General features: G+C 40.4%; 1 protein-coding gene across 5 annotated transcripts in view; it reads right to left on the bottom strand.

Annotated features, from left to right (window-relative positions):
- Hdac9 (histone deacetylase 9) overlaps nucleotides 1–18,192 on the bottom strand; it is an 858,974-nt gene that overhangs the window by 828,632 nt on the left and 12,150 nt on the right. The window lies entirely within an intron of this gene.

Below are 18,192 nucleotides of genomic sequence, written 5' to 3'. Positions count from 1 at the left end.
AGGGGAGGAATTACTGATATCTACCACAATGTTCAGTCTAATATAAATGTCTCTGAATATTGAGGCTAATTGCTTGATAGATACTTAGAGAAAATACGTCTGAAAAAGATGAGAAATGTCAGAGTAGTGTGCAAATTAAAAACAGCTTTATGTCTTATAGTTTTCAACCAAGCAAAACAAAGACTGTAAATTCTAATAATGGAAAATAAACAGAATGTAACAGCATGAGCAAATCTTAATACATTTTGTGTGTGTTTGAGTGTGTGTGTGTTTGTGTGTGTGTGAATGTGTGTGCATGTGTGTATGTTAGAAGCAAGAGCCCAAGTGAAAAAGTCATAAATTATAATGCTGAAAAAATTCATGTTCCAAAATAAGACTTGTTTTCTTCAGCAGTCTGGATAACATTTTACCTTGTGTTCAAACTATCCATGCATGCAACGAGTGCAGCTTAGTCAACCTCAAATTATACCCCACTTCTGATCATCTTGTGGAAGCTCAATCCGTGTCCATGGAAATGTAGCACTGTGCTGTAAAGCTAAGTAAAAGAAATAATACTTGGCATTTAAATGCAGGAGGCACCTTTAAATTGTTTCTCATTTTTAGTTAAATAGTTCAGCCTACAAAACAGGCTAAAAATATAATATTTCAGATTCAATCAGCACGAAAACTGGCTCTGGTCATCACAGTGATCACCTCTACTCTATGATTTATTCATAAATAACTCATTTTTCCTTCAACCCCATCTGCCTATTTCATAAGTCACAACTCACTGATATAACTTCAGTGTATATGGGAACTGATCATAGCTGAAGCTAATCATTCCTTATCCTTTAGCAAAGGGGGGGGTGGTCTCACTCATTCGCAAGGTTGCTTTACCCACAAGCATCTTCTACAACTTTCCTCCCATCTCTTTTGCCACCACTCCCAACATTCTTTGTACCTCCTCCTCGAGTCTTCACCTAACACGGACTCCTCACTGTAGGACTCTAAATCCATTCGTATACAAAGAAAATAAACAAAGCTCTTACAACTGCAAATGTCTTTTAAATACAGGTATAGTATCTAAGGCTCAAATGTCTTCCAAATACAGGCATAGTATCTAAGGCTCATACCCACCCTACCCCACCAACGCCAAGTACCATCCTTTTGGAAGAATAGATACAATATGCTTTGTGCCATCGCAAACACAGCCACTGGTAACATAGCTCTGGTTTTGATAGGAAAAAAAAAGTGTGTGTATGTATGTGTGTGTGTGTGTGTGTGTGTGTATGTGTGTGTATGTATGTGCGTACATGCGTGTGTGTGTGTGTGTGTGTGTGTGTGTGTGTGTGTGTAAAATACATATATTTGTGTACATGTCTATTATAAATTGTGCTGATATAAGAGATACGTGGCTCCCAATTCACAAATAATAAAATTGTCTCACTCATCATTAACAGGAACACTTCTTTCTTGCATTTGGTAACAATTTACAAATACTAGAAGAATGTTTCCACCATGGTATCCAAGGTCCTCTCTATCTGACACAACTTAATGGTACCCTATCATCTTCACTCTGTTACTTTTTCACCTAGAAAATAAGCAAAACAAAGTCTATGATTTAGAGTCAGCATTTGTCAAGTGTAGACATTTCTGCTGGGGCTAACCGCAAAAGTCCCAGGTAGAGTCAGTGAACAGAGGCTAAGGAAGAAGCATGCCCAGCCCCAGATAAACAGCCAGGGAAGATAGAAATCATAGCAAACTACCGGAGGGGGCGCTTTTAATCTTTCCTTAGTGTATTTAGTCATAAGAGCACAGTTTATTTTTTTTGCTCATGGCTGTCCTTAACAACCAATGTACATGATTTCTCAAAGTTTAACCGGTTTGGATCCCAAAAGCCAGCATAACCCAGACCCATCGCAGCCTGTCAGATAAGTCGTATACCCACCAGGCTGCACTGTGCCTGCTCTTGCTGCAGATGCCCACATGGACCTGCATTTCTAAAGCATTACATGTCTTTTATTTGACTACCTTGAAATATTCCGAGCCCATTCCATTTCCCTCTCTACTACTCTCGTGTTCTTTCCTAACTTCTCATATTCGCCCATCCTGCTCCTGAAAGGTTTGCATTATGCTTAGCCCCCACTCCCTGTTCATTTTGCAAACCCAGTCACCAGAGCTTCAGTAAGCAACTACTCTCCAGTAACCTCCAAATTTCTCTCACTCAGCAGGACACTCTGGTATGCTGAGTTCCAGAACAGATTGCCAGCTGCCTTCTGAGTTAGCTCCCTTCTTGTTTTCTTACTAATTAAGTAATTAGTTGGGTCATCATTTGTGCCTATCTCTCCCATTAGGCTATTTCACAGACACATGGGACATACTGATTCTTTCTCCCCTATTCTCAGAACCCAACCCATTATCCAACAGAGTAGATGTTCGGGGAACAGATGAAGTCACAATCAATAATTAGTAAGTGTTTCAAACACAGAAAGCCTAGAACACAAGTAAATGCCCACTGTGTGTTTTTCTCCCAAGTCTTACAGTCCTGAAAGGTACCTGGATACACAATGGGAGAGAATCCCAGGCTCGCTCCCTATACCAGTCATGACCAGTCATGACCTGTTACTACCTACCTCCTTCCTTCCTAAGTATCCTTCAAATCTGCCCTCTTGTGTGTGACTACTCATCTTATGCTCACATTTGACTAGACCTTACATTAACCTCCAGAGCCCCTGAGCTCCTCCTATCTCTCCCACTCCAAATCAACAGCACACTGCCCCCAAAACAAAGTTAACAAGACCTGTGCAACCTTCTCTTTAATAATCTATTAAGGCTGCTCCACCAATTACATAAACACTGAAGTCTTCACTCCAGAATTTGCAAAGCCTTTATAATCAGAACGCATCTGGCTTCTCAGCCTTAAGTACTCTCTGCTTGCCCGGGAGAAGTCCACACTCCCCATGGTCACCTAGTCTCCTTCACAGCTCGGAGCCTCCACCCGTTCACTCTGCCCTGCCTTCACTACCTTCCTCCTCCACATTGTTATCACAGTGCATCCTATATCTTTGTGCTGTGGAGTGTATTTCTGAACCTGAGGCATGTCTGCCTCTGCATTTTCATAACACTCTGATAATCCATCACTGTTCTTATCCCCTGCAAGGGTTGCTCCTTTGAACCTATGTCTTCCCCCACAGGATCATAAACTTCTGCCAAGCAGAGACAATGCATAGAAAAAAAGCTAGAGCTCCTTTGACTGCCATGAAAGGACAAACCATTTGTTCTGCAAAGAAAGCAAGCATCCGAGTAGCCGCTCTGCCTTTTAAAGGCACTCACCTTGAAAGTTATCCACTTACTTTAATGATGATGGCATGAATCCAAGAAAAAAAATTGAAACAAACTTCCTGAATTATCTGGGGGAATGTTTTCATATTCTCTCAAGTAATAAATTTAAGGTCTGAGATCTAGGAGGAAACAATACAAAGGGTAACATGATTCTATGTAGAAAATGAAATGCATAAAAGACTGCACAATGGTTGACACAAAGATTCCTGATAAACTGTCTCACATGCGCATCCAAAGGAAGACTCTAAAATATAAAGTATTGCTTCAAAGGGAAGCAGTGGGATTTCAAGCATGGCACCAGACCTTCAGAGATTAAGTGGCAATGCTATTTCATTCTGTGTTTTAGAACTGAAGATGGAAGTCAGGCTTTACACATAGCAAGCAAGTGTGCTACCACTCAGCTACACCTTCAACCCAATGGTTTTACTTCTTAAAGACATTTACAATAGCTCAAAAGGATTGCTGTGGTAGACCATCTTAATGTTGACCTATAATTATTAGTAAATCATTTGGTCCAACAGAAATAAGAATTCTCGGAAAGTGGTATGAATAGGTATTCTCTAAAAGAGGCAAGTGAATAAAGCTACAGCACAATGTTAAACAATATGTGTTTATTTATTGAGAGCCTTCTCAGAGTGGCTAATAGCTCATTGTAACTCTCCACCAACTCAATCTATAATACTAGGGTTTCTCAAATTCTTGTTATAACATAATACTTTTTTTCTGGATGACATTGGAGGACTAATATTCCATAAATCTTGGGAAAGCTTGTTTTACTCGGGGCTAGAGAATCAAGGAACCCTGACTTACAATTACAATTATCAGCCATAGAAAAGCCAAAGATGAGACTCTGACCTATTCTGATACTTTCATTACTGCTATGGATTAGATATAGGTGTCACCCAGAGGCTCACAAACATGGTCTCCAGTGTAATGGACTTGAGATATGGTGAATCTTTAAGACATGGAACTGGCAGAAGGCACCTGAGTGATAAAGGCAATGCCCTTGTGTAGGGATTAATGAAGAAATGCTTTAGTTCTTACCCATATGGGCTGATTGCTTGATAAGTAACTGGCCCTGTCTTTGAAGTACCAAACAGACAGAAGGATCCAGCATGGAGGCTCACACCAGCACATGTTATTTGGACTGTTATTCCAACTGCAAGAACAGTGAACCCAATACTCTTTCCTCTATCAATCACAGTCTCATGGATTTTGTTATAGCAATCCAAATGGAATGAGACAGTGATTTACCTGAGTTATTCTTATACCATGTCCTTAAGACAATCTTACGGTGTAAACAGGACTGTGAGCTATGGACAGATCGGCGGCCTCTCCTAGAGACCCCCATGAATTCAAACTCTTCACCTGAGCAAAGTGAGTTCACATCCGTGCTGCCACCAGGACTTGGCTCAGGCTCTCCCAGAATGCACTGTTTCTTCATAAGTCCTCCATCTCTACACAGCTAATTCCTCCCTATTACTTTAAGGTTCATTTCATCCACTTTCCCTTGGTTGTCTTCACTGCCAACTGACTAAAAATAACCATCCCCGTGGTACCTTTCTTGCTTACATGGAACTTAGAAATTCAATGTTACATTACACAGAGGCCAGATTCATATTGCCCAAGGCAGGAGTAGTCTTTGCACAGGGTAATACCCCTGACAGAATAGTCTGGCTGATGTGTTTCTACATAGCAGTCTCAATGTATGTAAATTCGGGTAGCTATCTTAATAAGTTTGACATAATTTTTAAATCTTGGAAGTATTTTCAGGAACGTACCTAATTTGCCTCTCATCTTTGAAAGAAAAGAAATAAGTATTTATATAAGAGAACCTGAACTTCACAAGACCAAGTACCTCTACAAGGTAATTAGTGTATCCTGCTGCTTAGAATAGTACTTTACACAGTAGATGCTTATCTGGGCATAAATCATCATCATCATCATCCTGAGAAAGGCTAACTTTAATTTTGCTCTTTTTCACAATTTAGCCCTCTTCCTACAAGGATCACTACCTGTATTTACAGTCGATTCTGTTAATGCCACCCACGCTCCATTACTGTTTGAACATATGCCCACAGGCTTGCAACTGCTAACATATTCATTTCTTTGCCCAAAAACTTTCTCTAGACCTGCACTCCAGAACAGAAACTCAGGGGACGCCTATCGTCTGGAAGGAGTCCTCAACTAAAGAATAACTGGTTTTATGGCAGAAGACCCTAGTCAATTGTTTTTGAAGGAGACAGCTCCAAAATGTGGTTTCCATAGCATCCCCAGAATTCGGTTTCTCTTGTTCAGAGCCATACTTACTTAATAAAACATCTTCCTATCTTCTCCAGTTTGAGTACTACATCTTTACTTTGCCTTGTGCCTCTAAGCAAATTACCTGTGCTCAAATCTTTGTCACAAACTCTAATAATTGGACCCCAAAAGAAATACCATATGATAGAAATGAAATGCCTCTCTGTAAAAATATCAAAGGTAAAAACAGAACGAATATTTTCAAAGCAAGGATCACTGTATTTCTCCAGGAGAAAACATCAATCAGCCAATGTACAGAAAACAAATACAAAGTAGAATTAGTGTTAACATAAGAATTTTGAGATAATGATTGCCTGATATAAGAAAGAAACATTGTTTGGAACAGCAAAGCACATATTTAAGAAACCATTGGGGAGAGTGCTGTCTTAACGTCCACTTTATGCCTTAGATGTAACCTTTCTCAGGTCCTTATATCACCGATTCTAAGAGCGCCAATGCCAAGTATGTCCTACCGCTGCACTGAGCATCATTTCCAAGGTGACCAAGTACTTTCCACTGAGAATTAACAGTAAAGTGAAAAGGCAGAAAGGCTACTGGGAGGAATCCTCAAACGAGATAGAACTAGGAGGATACACAGTATTTACCATGATGTCCTGGTTAGGGTTACCATTGCCATGAGAAGCATCATTACCAAAGAAACTTGGGGAGAAAGATTTATTTGGCTTACACTTCCAAGTAACAGTCCATCACCATGAGAAGTCAGGACAAGAACTCAAGCAGAACAGGAACCCAGAGGCAAGAGCAGAACCAGGGGCCATGGAGGGCTGCTGCTTCCTGGCTTGCTCAGCCTGCCTTCTTACAGAGCTCAGGGCCACCAGCCCAGGGGTGGCGCCACACACAATGGGCTGGGCCCTTCCCCATCAATCACTAATTAAGAAAATGCCCCACCATGGGAGCTTGTGGAGGCATTTTCTTAATTGAGGCTACCTCCTTTAAATGACTCTAGCTTGTGTCAAGTCAACATAAAGCCAGCAACAGAGGCAAGGGATAGCCTCCTAACCAAGATGGAGGTGGGAAGAAGGACAGATATGAAGATTCCCACAGAATCACCTGGTTGCCTGAGCTGAACCAACCAATCATATTCTAATTATAACTTCAAAACTATGAGACATGGCATACACATTGATTAAAATTAAAGGAGTTGCTTTCCAAATTCTCTAGCTGCAAGTTCTGAGCTAACACATCTTAGCCAATCTCATCATGTACAGGCTGTTTGGTTTGGTTTCATTCTATTACCTAGTTTCTTCATCAGATATGGTTTATATGTTTAAATTTTTACCTTTTAATCTATATAATCCAATAATAATCACAAAGCTGATGCCACTCTACGTCCTATCAAATACCACAGCCTTCTTATTGCTCCCCAAAGAAACCCCACACCCATGCAATCCCAGCCTGCCTCCTACACAGCCATTCACAATATGTGGTTTGAAAGCCTGGCCTATTTCATAAGCCATATCTTGTTCATGAGGCCCATCCACGTCAGCACTCCATGCCTATTTATTATGTACAATAATATCTTTATACGTGGGTATACCACCTTTTAAAAATCTTTGCAAAGGTGGCAGATATTTGGATTGTTTCTGTTTGCTATGTTTGTATGGCTACAAACATCCATACATACATTTATATCTGAAAATCTACTCTCAGTTCCTTCCTCTTACCCTCCCTCTGCCTCTTCCTCCCATTCTTCTTCCTCCCTCTGCCTCCCTCCCCATCCCTCTCTCCCTCTCTCTGTCTCCCCTTCTCTTTCCTCTCTGTCTCATTCTCACTCTCTTGCTCTCTTGTTCTCTTTCTTCTCTCTTTGTCTCTCCCTCTCTCTTTTCTCTCTCCCCATTCCTCCCTCTCTCCTCTCTTTCTCCCTCCCTCTCTCCCTCCCTCTCCCCACTCTCTCTCTTTTCCCCTTCTCTCTCTCTTGCTCTCTCTCACTCTTCTAACCCTAAGTGTAGTTCAGAGAGGTTGAGAGACTTTTAAAACTGTTTCTCAAAAGATTATGACAACCATATTTTTGTATGAGACAACTGTCTCTGTAAGTAGTATGAAGGATGATTAAATAATTCAGTTATGACAAGAGGCATGAAGGTCAGAATCCTATAAGTCAGAAAGGTAACACAGAAGCAGAAACAGGAAAGCAGAGTAGGAACTGAAATGAGGCAGGAAACAGAAACACCCTCAGAAAGTTGAGAAAAAAAACATGATCGCTGGAGAAAATGAATATGACAGACTTCAATTGCATAAAATATAAACAATTAGGAAAAATGAAATATGCAAGATGTAAGCAACAGAGTATAACAGTCTCTGAAGCAAAGAAAGTAGAAACTAAAGGATGCAGCTGTAGGCAGCGCCACCACAAGACTCTGAGAAATGCAGGTATGGTGTAGTCAGATCTTTCCCCAGGTCACAGAAATGAGTCTTTACTTATTATACTCTGGTAATACTGTTAATCAATATCACCAATCAGTTTAACATTCCTTTAAATGTGTACACAACCCTAAAAACACATGATAGATGTCCTATCTGTGTTATACAGACAGGGGAAAGAGGAAGATCTGCCCACTCTACAGGGCTAAATAAAAGGACCCACAAAGCTACAGCAAAGGAAGCTGCCAACCTCTGGGCTATCCCAGGGGCTGCAATGGCCACCTTCAGAGAGGAGTGTCTCAGGCAGAGTAAAACAGCACAAAGAAGCACTTCACACTGAGACTAAAAGGAGACTTTGCTATTTAACAGCTAAGAAATTTGGGGCTGGAGAGATGGCTCAGTGGTTAAGAGCACTGACTGCTCTTCCGAAGGTCCTGAGTTCAATTCCGAGCAACAACATGGTGGCTCACAACCATCTGTAATGAGTTCTGAAGCCCTCTTCTGTAGTGTCTGAAGACAGCTACGGGGTACTTATTTATAATAATAAATACATCTTAATTAAAAAGAGAAAGAAATATGGAACACAGAAAAATGGGGGAAATATTTGGTGTCTGTAAGAAAATAAAATGTTGGAATTATTTAGCTTTGCCTTTCTTCCCAAACCATGATATATATATAAGCAGGGCTTAAAAGTTTACATCTCAGGAGTGGTATAGCAGGATCCTCCAGAAGTGACGTGCCCAGTTTTCTGAGGAACCGCCAGACTGATTTCCAGAGTGGTTGTACCAATTTGCAACCCCACCAGCAGTGGATGAGTGTTCCTCTTTCTCCACATCCTTGACAACACCTGCTGTCTCCTGAATTTTTAATCTTAGCCATTCTGACTGGTGTAAGGTAAAATCTCAGAGTTGTTTTGATTTATATTTCCCTAATGACTAATGAAGTTGAGCACTTTTTAAGATGTTTCTCCGCCATCCGAAGTTCTTCAGGTGAAAATTCTTTGTTTAGCTCTGTACCCCATTTTTTAATAGGGTTATTTGGTTTTCTGGGGTCTAACTTCTTGAGTTCTTTGTATATATTGGATATTAGCCCTCTATCTGATGTAGGGTTGGTGAAGATCTTTTCCCAATTTGTTGGTTGCCGATTTGTCCTTTTGATGGTGGATTCCACAGCATGTAATAAGGATACGTGCTCCACTATGTTCATAGAATAGGATTTATAATTGCCAGAAGCTGGGAAGAACCCAGGTATCCCTCAACAGAAGAATGGATACAAAAAATGTGGTATATATACACAATGGAGTACTATTCAGCCATTAGAAACAATGAATTCATGAAATTCTTAGACAAATGGATGGAGTTGGAGAACATCATACTAAGTGAGGTAACCCAGTCTCAAAAGATCAGTCATGGTATGCACTCACTAATAAGTAGATATTAGTCTAGAAAATTGGAATACCCAAAACATAATCCACACATCAAATGAGGTACAAGAAGAATGGAGGAGTGGCCCCTGGTTCTGGAAAGACTCAGTGTAGCAGTATAGGGCAAAACCAGAACAGGGAAGTGGGAAGGGGTGGATGGGAGAACAGGGGGAGGGAAGGGGTCTTATGTGACTTTTGGGGAGTGGGGAGCCAGAAAAGGGGAAATCATTTGAAATGTAAATAAAAAATATATTAAATAAATAAAAAAAAGTTTACATCTCTTTGGTATGTGATAGTTTTAAATTTAGTTTAAAAATCAACTGTTGACATGTTTTTAATGCAAAAACAATAGCAACAGGCATATAACTTTGTCTCCAAATGACAGACAGTCACAGTAACAATTTAGATAAGACTTCAATCTATTTTGGCAACTCTACTTAAAGCAAAAAGTCTAGACCTTTGTAAAAACCCTGTTGTCCCACCATCCATTGGTCACTGGTATATCTACCTTCCACTGACAAAGAATGAGGAGGAGATGGCTCTGCCTATCCCAGCCCTTTCAAGGCCAACCTGGAAGCCCCACACATCATAGCCACTTACTTCCTATGCACAAAATTCTGCCACGGGCTGAGATTCCTATGTACAAGGGAGACCAACGAGTGTCACCCTTAGCCTATAGGAGGTGCTCTTTGCTGACCTAAGGGGCTCTGCATCAGAAGACAGTAAGGAAGAAACACTGAGAGACAACCTGTGGTCTCCTACCAGTAAGGTATTTTCCTATTTGAGATTCTAGTTTTAAAATTCTATAAATTATTTATATATTACTTCAGCTTTACAGTAGGGTAAGAAGTCTAACCTTTATGTTCAAATACTGGAACCAGCAACATAATATCACCACAAGTTTTGGCATTATGGTGCTGATATTTATTTCAGTGCTGAAGAAAGTTAAAGTTAATTTTAATTTCTTCTCACAAAATTATTTGCCTTAGCATTCTGAAGCAACTCTGGTCTTCTTGCCATGCCTAACAACTAGTTTTTCAAACGACTACATTAAAAACTCAAATTGCAGAATTAAAAAATCATTGACATATTCTCACAGCATATGGAACTATACCACCTCAAAGGATTCTTTTACATTCTCACAGTCAATTGTGCCCTTACTGCCAGAAAACTCTCAAAGTAGCAAGATGGGCTCACTATGGCACGATATGCTCCTGAATTTCGTTACTTTGTTCTCATATTAGTTCACAGTGCTATATTTTATCACTCAAACATGCAAGTGGATTAAAAATAATGCAATTCACTAGCACAAAGTTCATTACTGCTGAATACACGAGCATTCTAGAGGCCGCTGCATGAACTGTAGAACCCCCTAAACAAGATCCAAAAAAGATGATCCTATTTAAAATACAGTAATGCATAAGCTGTTTCATGCTCATTCACATATATTCAAAGCTACTTGGCTTCCATCATTTTTTAAATGATGATATTTTTCTACACTACTATCTTTTTTTCTGTAATGATGCCTTCTTGATTCATTGCAGGGGTCACGTGTCATGGTGCACAAGTGGCAGACAGAAGACAACATGTGGGAAACAGTTCTCTCTTCTACCACATAGACCCCGGGGGCCAAACTAAAATGATCAGGCTTGGAGGCAAGACCTTTACCTGCAGAGCTATCTCACCAGCCCCTATAGTAGCATCTCATATGCACTTAAAAGTATATAAATTATTATTCTCAACAAAATTAACTTCCTAATCCTGAGTAGCTTAGGAATAATACCTTACTGGCTATCATTCATGGTACTGAAGGTACTCGCTATTGGAAGAGAAAGGTAGCCACCAACCCAACAATAAACCCTGTGATCTATAAGTGATGTGCCCATATGACATGCTGGTGTATTGGTAGCACAAATCTTAGGGATGTAACCACTCGTTCATTCTCTGATTGTATTTAAAGCCCACTCTGCAAGATGGAACCCATGCCTAGCACTGCTTGGCTAGCCAAAACCCTGAGACCATGGGCCTAGAGGAAAACCAAATACAACCATTCTGTTAAAGGAACATAGCAATGTAAAATGACTTCTAAAGACATGCTGCTATACCCATAGATCAGTGCCTTACTTAGTCAGCATCAGACAAGCTCCCTCTTGTAGTAGATGAAAACTAAAACAGAAACCCACAACTGGACAATATGCAAAGGGTGAGGGATTTCAGGAACACTCAGTCATAAACAAGATTTCTTCATTAAAGCCCTCCCTTAGGGCTCAGGGAACTATGCTGAAGAGAGACAGAAATACCCCAAGAACCAGAGGGGATTGATGACATCAAGGAAACAGTGCTTCAAAAACTCTAACACAATGGGATCAATGTGCGTGTGATCTCACAGAGACTGTGGCAGCATGCACAGGGCCTGCGCAGCTTCAACCAGCTGGGAGTCCCAGTGCTGAGAGGGGGACTAGATATGAGCCTCTACTCTTATCCAAGGCTGTCTCCGATGACACCTGCTTGCAAGGGGAAAAAAGTGGTTTTCTCTAATGAAGTTTCCCTGGTTGTATTATTGACCACACTTAGGGGTTTGATTCATGCCCAGCAGAAGATTGCCAACACAAAACTGACTCAATTATATTTTTGTAGACATTCTGTCTCATATTACAATTGTTTGGGCTTTTTTTTTTTCTATTGGTCTTTTGCTTGCATTACGTTTATGGTTTTCAATTTTGTGTTTTTATGGGTGTAGAGGTCAGAGGTTGACATTGGGTTTCTTATGCATATGTGTGGGCATGCGTGCATACATGCTGTGTGTGTGTGTGTGTGTGTGTGTGTGTGTGTATGTGTATGTGTGTATGTGTATGTGTGTATGTGTGTGTGCAAGCGCACGTGCATGCACAAGTGTTTGGTTTTCTTTGTGCTTTGTTTATAATCTGGTTTCTTTGGGGGTATTTTGGGGGAACAGTTGCCTGTTTTCTAAAAAGAATGAGACGGAACTGCACAGAGGCCTGTGTGTGGGAATGTAAGGATGATGTCCGAGAGGGGAACCATGATCAGAATATATTACATGACACAAAGTAGTTTTTCAGGAAAATCATAATTATCTTTTGTTTTCTGTTTACTTGCCTTTTACTGTTTGTTTGTTCATTTGTAATGTTTTGGGGGGTTGTTGTAGGATCTTTTGAGATAAGGTTCAGTGGTATATACCAGGCTGGCTCTGAACTCATGGTCCTCCCACCTCAGTCTCCTCAGAAGTTAGAATTGTAAGCATCTACCAACATCATCCAGTTATTAAGAACAGTTTTGAATGGGAAGGGCTATGATAAAACCGACAAGCATGATACATGAAACCTTCATTTATGTTTATAATCCAAAATATTCATTAAAGAAAAGTTTGAATTTGTTAAAATAGAAAATAGCACAATAAACTACATTAAATTGAACATTATATATTATATAATTATAATTAAACAAATATAGTTGTGCAAGAGAGATGGGAATCTGCCTTCTTGTTTGAGGAAAACTTAGGCTGTGCACAAATTACATAAGACATTTGGACTAACTGGTTTTGTGTGTCAACCTGACACAAGCTGGAATTGTCACAGAGAAAGGAGTTTCAGGTAAGGAAATACCTTTATGAGATCCAGCTGTAAGGCATTTTCTCAATTAGTGATCAATCAGGGACAGCCCATTGTGGGTGGTGCCCTCCCTGGGCTGGTAGTCTTGGGTTCTCTAAGAACGAAAGCTGAGCAAGCCAGGGGAAACAAGCCAGTAAGAAACATCCCTCCATGGCTTCTGCATCATGGCTTCCTGACCTGTTTGAGTCCCAGTCCTGACCTCCTTTGGTGATGAAAAGCAATTTGGAACTGTAAGCTGAATAAACCCTTTCCTCCCCATCTTGCTTCTTGGTCATGATGTTTGTGCAGGAATAGAAACCCTGACTAAGACAACATTAAATACCAGAAAATATTCCTTTAAAATTACAAGTATATAAGATAAACCCTAAGAAAGGAAACTGAATATAGACGAGCTGTGACTTTGCCATCTTCTGGATCTTAAACAACGAAGGGAAAATCTGACTTAGCCTTCTCCTGTCATGAGAGACAGGGTCTGAGAACTTAGGGAAACTGGATAACCTAAAAATCAACAAAAAGTGTAATAGAAGAAAGAAAGTTGAACAGAGAACTCTGGAGAATTTCAGATAATCCTTACTAGATATTCAACATAAAGGTGATCAGGAAACACCCCCACCCCCAAAAGCCAGGTAAAGAACCAGAGAAAAGAGAACAGGGCCTGCGATACGCCAGGGAACTGTGCCTCTCCCTACCAGACACACAGCGAGAAAAAATACTTCATAATTCATGCAGTGTTGGGGACAATGCTTAGAGATGAATCTCAAAAACAAGACCGAGAAGGATCAGACTTTTTTTTCTAATCACTAATTACATCCCCCCAAAAAAGAAGTGCTGAAGAAAATCTACAGGGGCATAAAAATACCAACCAAGCAAATACCACAATGCCTGGTGTCCATGAAACATAACTAGACAAGGCTGCTGCTTCAGGTCAGTCAGAGCACAGTGCTTCCCTCAAAGGCATGAGTCCTGGGTTCAGTCCCCTCCATTGCAAGAAGAAGAGGGAGAGATACAAGTTATACAAAGATGGGGAAAGAGCCCATAAAAAATAGAAGTCAATCAAACAACATTGACCAAGAATTTAAAAAGACATTAGAATTGGCATTCATGGGCATCAAAGTAGTTACTATAAACCCATTAAATAAGCTCATATGTTTAAACAGAGCTGTGAAGATTTTTAAAGTGTCCAAATAAAACTTTCACAGATGAAAATTTACAGTGATGAAGAAAAGCAAAGTGCGTACAATTACTTGGAGCAAACTTGAAGGCACAGCTATTGAAACTATCCAGAATAAAGCAAAGGAAACGGGAAGAAAAATAGTCTCCAAACCTGATGCAGCTAGAGTCCATGATGGAGATTCAGCAAATAAACCATCCCAAACAGGGAGAAGTAATGACATAAGCCGCACCCCCCCAAATTTGACAGCAATTACAAAGTCACACATCTAAGTGCAATCAACAAACAGAGAGGAAAAGGAAGAGAAAGCAAGGCACAACAAGCATTTCACTCAAAGCCAGTCATAAAGAAAAAAACCTATAGGGCACCGAAACATACTCACTTAATCCATATGTATTACATTCATAGTATGTACATATATACATATATATTGCATGCAAACATACACACATCTATACATGTATATGGTATATAAATATACATATCAACATGCATATGAACAAAGATAACTTCCAATAAAATACAAATGCAAATGAGAAAATAGTGAAGCAGCTTTTTTAAACGGCTATTAAGAGATTCTATAACAAACAAAAACAACGCAAAAAGAGGAAAAACAAAGATGTTTCCAGACATCCAAACCCTGAAAGTCTTTATCACCATCAGATTTGTGCTACAAGACATGTCTAAACATAAGATGTTGAGGCAGGGGAAGATGACAGTGTGAGAGATTTAGTATACACACACCTTGAAGAACACTGCAAATGGTAAGAACCTGGGGAAGCTCATAAGATATTTTTACCATGGAAATGGCTTTAAAATAGTATGTATGTACTCTTTAAAGTAAGAAGATAGGTTTTTAAATATTTACGGTCGAATCAGTTGTGTATGTATGAGGTGCCTGTGTGGCACGCACATTCATGTAGGCACTTGCACGGACCTGTAGAGGTCAGAGGTTGACACTGGGTTTCTTCCCTTACCCACTTTACATCCAGATTGCACCCTCTCCTCCCCCATCTCACCCTCCCCTTCTCCAACCCACCCTCTCCAACCCACCTTCTCCATCAAGGCACATCCTTGCCCTGAGGCCAGACAAGGAAGCCTATTTAGGGGAACTAGATCTAAACAGAGTCAGGGGTAGGTAAGCACACACTCCAGTCGTTGGGGAACCCACATAAAGACCAAGCTGCACACCTGCTACATATATCGTGGAGGGGTTGGTAGCTCTTCGCCCATATATTGAGCAAGGCCTCATGTTTGAATCCAGAGCTTTCTTACTACGATGGACTGGCTAACCTGCTTGTTCTGCCTCATCAGTGCTGAGATCACAGAAGCTGCCATGTCTGCGTGGGATTTACATGATGGCGGGGAGCCAAACTGTGTTCCTCATCCTTGCAAAACAAGTGTCTTACTCTGAGGCCATCTCCCTGGCCCCGGGATAAAAACAAACTTTCATGGCCTTTCGGTCACTATTTCAAAATCACACTCACATCAGAATATTGTAGCTCTATAAAAATTAAGACTATGGCCATATTATTCTAAAATGCTATCATATTCAACTTTATTCTTTTGAGAATACAATAGAAGCTGGGTTTATTGCATTTATTTCCATAGACAAAAAGTGGTAGCTTCAAAGGACTATTATAGTTAGCAGGCGAGTCAGCAGAGACGTTCAAGATGTGGCTTTTGCTGAACTTTGTAACTAGCAAACACTACTGTTCTGTATAATACTAAACTCAAACATTTGTATTCGTGTGGCTAAATGTTAAAAATTAGGTCACACAAGTATATAAGAGATTTTTTCAATATATTTATAGCAAACGCTCACTTCCCAACCACTGCAAATGAGCACAGGCCCAAATGCACAGCGCCAGGACTTTTCTAGGGGAATTGTTTATCAGGGAGGTTTGGGGAAAAGGTAACAAAGCAAAGTTAGATTTTCCATCTTCTGAGGCTGGTGAAAGAAATAACAGCATCAAAACTTGACTGTGGATGCAGAAGTCTAAAATTCTATAGCCAGGTTTTCTCTGAGTACAGGAAATCTATTCAGAAGTACATCCACAAGTTCTCTCAGTAGCAGTCCTGCTTAAATGGAAAGGAAAATACTGCATCTTTGGGGGATGAGGGAAAGGTGGATTTCAAGATGAAAATCCAGTCCACACAAGACTGACTTGGGAGAGGGAGTGATTCATCCACAGAGCATCGTGTAGAGCCTTTTGTGTAGATCGTCGTGAATAGAAACGCTGAAGGCCAGAAACCCAAGGGTGACTAAGTTGAGCTGAACAAAAGGTAAGTCTCTGTGCAGAAGTTTGTGCATTCGCCCGTCTCCATGTAAAACGAGTGTGAAATGCCAACAGAAAATCAGCAGTCATAGAAATTTCTAATATGTCACTCTATGTCATCAGAGTTTGCTTCAGTTAATCTGCATAGTTAGCCTCTAAATTAGGTTCAGTGTATGTGTGGAATTAGACAGAATATCTGCATATTCAATGCCAAGGCTAACTCCTGAATGAAAGATGATAACCTCAGTCTTGTTCTCACAGACCCACAAGTTGTGTCAAAGACACTGGTCAGTTAAAAAAAAGAAACCCCTTCCCTTCTCAACAAGACATCCTACCATATTGATTTCATGTTCATGGGAACATCTGTGAAGATTATGATGGTGGAATTATTTATGTAGCAACTGAATCCTGATATGTCCAAATTCACTTAATGCTCCTCATTTTCCCCTGTAACAGAGAAAGGTCAAAAGGCACGATGGACAAAGAAATCAATACTACAGAAGGACTATTCAAAGATGTTATTTCTACATAACCAGTTGTAAATATGCTCAGAATGCCAGCAAACACAGTTGATAATCTCAAATATGGGCCACCACAGCATAAACAATGATTTTGAAGGTAAGGAAGGTGGTGGAGGTGGTGGTATTAATGAAAGTCATGTAGATAATCCAAGTTTAAATGGATTATTAGGAAAGAAAAAGATTTAAATGTAGAGACTAGCAAATATAAGAGAACTCAGCTCACTAGGGGGAGTGGACACAGAAGGAGAGAGAGGGAGGGAGGGAGAGAAGAAGGAGAGGAACAGAGAATGGGAGAGACAGAGGAGAGAGAGAAGGAAAGATGGAGGGAGGGAGGGAGAGAAAGGCAGAGAGATAAGACAGAGAGGGAGGAGACAGGAGAGAACAGGGGGAAGGGAAATAGAGGGAGAAACAGAGAGAGAGAGGAAGAGAGAAGAAAGAGATGGAGGGAGGATGAAGAGAGGGAGAGTCAGAAGGAGAGAAAGACAGAGAGGGAGGGAGAAAGGGAGAAAAGTGCAGAGAGAGGGAGAAACAGACAGGCAGGCAGGCAGACAGACAGACCCAGACAGACAGACAGGCAGAGGCAGACAGGCAGACAGAGAAAGAGGTAATAAAGTCTGGTTTTGGTAAAGTGTGAATAAGGCTGGGCCTCCAGATTAATATGGACACTATGAAAATCACAAAGGGGCCTGACAGAAAAGGTGACATGCAATATAGCTGGTCATCTGGGGAAAGAATGAAAGCAACCTGAACAAATCCGTTGCAGTTTTTGAACTAATATAGCAGAATTCATCCATCCAGTAATGCCATAATCAAATAACAACAGCCCTACCACTGCCAAAAACAAGCCATAGTGTTGAATAAATGAACAAATGATTCTGAGACAAGACATTATCATTGAGCATGATTGTCCACCAACCACATGAAACTAATAATTAAATCAAATGAAGCAGACTCAAGTCTTTGTCCCACTGAGTATGTTGCTACTTCTTAGACACACGTGGCAACTAGCTGTGGTACTGGGAAACATGAGTACGGATCTCAATAGGTAGAAAGCCCTACAGAAAGGCTGTGGTGCCCATCCCTGTTAACAGGAGCAGGCCAGGAGTGATCTAAACAGCACGCACTAAGCCAGTTAAAACATTTACTAACAGCATTTCATGTGTGA

Source organism: Apodemus sylvaticus, chromosome 6 (genome assembly GCF_947179515.1).
Source record: "Apodemus sylvaticus chromosome 6, mApoSyl1.1, whole genome shotgun sequence".
In the NCBI taxonomy this organism is placed as follows: Eukaryota; Metazoa; Chordata; class Mammalia; order Rodentia; family Muridae; genus Apodemus; species Apodemus sylvaticus.
The sequence above is the reverse complement of the archived record's forward strand: the minus strand, read 5'-3'. Positions and strand labels throughout refer to the sequence as shown.